Below are 3,345 nucleotides of genomic sequence, written 5' to 3' on the forward strand. Positions count from 1 at the left end.
AAAAAAAAAAAAAAAAAGGAATGCATTGAGTCCTCAATCAGTGTCAGCTATTAATATCCCCAATTTACAGAATGGCAAACTGAGACTCAGTGAGGCAAGTCTATCCTGTCTCTTCAAATTGGGAACTGATGCTCAGAGAGAGAAGTCACCTCCTACCCCTGCTAAAAGACAAGGAGAAGGTCTCCCACCCAGGTTCTGCAGCTCCTTCTGGAGAGGATGCAGGGACTAGAGCCCCAGATCCCTCCATCCACCTCCTGCCCTTTCCAGCCCCCACCTGGCCCGTTAACAGGAGGCCCTTGTTCAGGCGAGTGATGGATGGAGAGAGAGGCTGAGGGTGGGGTGTGTTTACCCACCCACAGCCTGGCAGGCAGGGGCCCAGGCCTGGATGGGCCAGTGAGGGAAGGTGGCTCCCAGGCAGAAAGGAGTCCCAACCCCAAGACTGGGGCATGATATGCACCTAATAAATGATTGTTGATCAGTTGGATGAAATTAAACAACTTCATCCAACAACAGACCCTGACTCTTGTCACACAGCCAAAGGGGTGGAGGTGATCTCAGCTTCATGGTCCTGCAGTGGGTGACCTTGAAGGTGGACAAGTGCACACAACTTCATGTAGAAGGGCCTGGCTATGCTGGAAGAAACGGAGGCAAGGGTCAGGGAGCTTCTGCAGGGGAGAAATTGGTGCTGAGACCTGAATGGGGGAACAAGATCAGTAGAGACAGAAGAGCCCCAGGCAGAGGAGACAGCAAGGGCAAAGCCCAAAGGTGGCAAGTGTGGTGGCAGTAGAGATGGAGAGGTGGTGGAGGGGGGAAGGGCTGGACCACTGGGAGGTGTGTGGTGATGGAGCCCTGAGCAGGGATAGAACCCAGAGGCAAGCAATGCAAGTCCTGCCTCTCTTTACATGCTAAGCCTCCACCTGGGCTGCGACTGCTCCCTCATGTGTTGTGTCCTTGAACATGGCTCACATCTCACTGTAGGTGGGTTAGAGGCCCCCTCTAGCCTGCACGGAACCCTGAGTATGCTTCCATCACAGCTATAACCTTACTGCATGGCCACTGCTGGGTTTTCTGGGTTATGGGGCTTTCCCCTCTATCATACAGAGCCCCACAAACCTGTTCCCTTCCATGTCCCCAGCATCATGTTCACACAATGGAACAAATGAATGATGAGTGGAAGATAGATGGAGGAGGGATGGATGTATGTATGGATAAGTAGATGGATGAGGGGTGGGTGGATGGATAGATGGGTAAGTGGATGGATGGATGGATAAATGTATGTATGGATGATAGGCTAGACAATGGACAAGCGGATGGATGAAGAGATAAATGGATTGATGGATGGATGGATGGATAGATAAGTGTATTCGTGGATGGGTGGGTAGATGGATGATGGATCAAAGAGCCATGAGACCACAAAACAAGAAACTATAAACAAAGAGCCATGAGACCACAAAACAAGAAACTATAGACTCATAACATCATGTTGATGGAGCCACAGAACTGTGGAGTCCTAGGACCATGAGACCACAGAATTAGACACCCACAAAGCACAGTCAACTGAAACACAGAACCATAGGGTGGTGGAAGCCACAGGACCGTGTGGGGGATGCTGTGGGGCTTCCCACAACTGAGGTGCCACCAGGATGGAGTCTCAGAGTGGACCCCAACTGAATGATCCTCTTGGCCACACCCCCACCTGTTGGCTGTCCAAAGAGTCTCCTAGGTGTCACAAAGTGCTTCCTTCTCCCATCTCTGGGGCAGCCACAGGAGAGAAGGACCACAACATCACCAATGCCTACAGCCAGTCAGCTGTCAAATGCTCAGAGAGCCCCTCTGCCAAGGCCAAGTGAGGTTGTCCAGGCATCAGAAAACAGTGCCAGCGTCTGGCCAGGTGCCCCAGAACACTGAGTGCTCAGCAGCTAGTGGAAAAAGAATCGATGAGTTACTTCTACATCCACATCCTTTCAAAAGCCAGCAGCAACACAGCATGGAAAAGCGGCTGTGCCCCTGCTCTGTCCCATCCAGGCCACAGTGCACTAGTGAGTGAGCAGCCTGCTCCAAGTGCCAGGTGTTGCATCCCAGCTCACATTTTTCAAGACACATCCATGTATTAATAGGTCCCTTATTACAGCTCCTGTTTGCCCAGAAGACCCTGCACCTGATGCCCAGAACAACCAGCCCATTTTAGAGAGGGGAGACTGAGGCCCAGAGTTAGAGACTATTGGCTCCAGGAACACAGCGGGCTGGAGCCATGTCTCCACCCCAAGCCTGTTTGTTCTAAATGTGAGCTCGTCAGCACCTAACAGGCTGCCATTTAAGCTCCAAGGTCCGAGTCCTGTAGCCCCAGATGTTTGCCTGCAGACATGGTACCGTGCACAAGCCAGGAGCTCAAGCCTCAAAGGTTCTGCCCTTTGATGAGCTCAGAATGTTTTGCTCACAGGCCTGAGTGGGAACGAAATGTGATCATAGTGAGCACACAGCTAGGACCTGGTATTGCTGATGTGAAGGGGACCTTGCCCACACCTTTCCTCCCTTTCTTCTTACTGATGGCCAGGGAGCAGGGCTCTGATCCTCCCAAAACCCCTAGCAAGTTCTGGGACAGTTGTTCACATTTGTAGTGTAGAAGGAATATGAGCATGGACAAACACAGCTAATTCTCTGTGAAATGCCAGGTTACAGGGAGAGGAAATACATCCTTCACTGGCTCAACCCAGCCAGGCAATGTGTTGGCTCAAAATGGGAAAAGCCCAATGGCAATGCTGCCTTCAGGCATGGCTGGATCTAGAGTCCCAAATAATGTCATTGGGATCTGTGTCTCTTTAGCTGTTATCTTCTTCCTTTTTAAAAAAAAATTTTTTTTAGAGACAGAGTTTCACTTTGTTGCCCTTGGTAGAGTGCTGTGGTGTCACAGCTCACAGCAACCTCTAGCTGTTGAGCTTAGGCGATTCTCTTGCCTCAGCCTCCCAAGTAGCTGGGATTACAGGTGCCCACCACAACACCCAGCTATTTTTTGTTGCATTTTGGCTGGGGCTGGGCTTGAATCCGCCACCCTTGGTATATGGGGCCGGTGCCCTACTCACTGAGCCACAGGCGCCACCCTTCTTTTTTTTTGATTGTGATACAATACCATGACATAAAATATATCATCTCAACAATTTTACAGTGTACAATTCAGTAGTTTTTTTTAAATTGAATGGTAACTATGTACATTAATGCACTTCTGGGGTACAGTGTGGGATTTTCACACACAATCCGAAACACTTCCATCAAACTGGTTAACATAGCCTTCGTGTCATTTTCTTAGTTATTATTTTAAAACATTCACATTCTGCTCTTAGAAAGATT

Source organism: Otolemur garnettii, unplaced genomic scaffold, assembly GCF_000181295.1.
Source record: "Otolemur garnettii isolate 467f Iridium unplaced genomic scaffold, OtoGar3 scaffold00105, whole genome shotgun sequence".
NCBI classification, from domain to species: domain Eukaryota; kingdom Metazoa; phylum Chordata; class Mammalia; order Primates; family Galagidae; genus Otolemur; species Otolemur garnettii.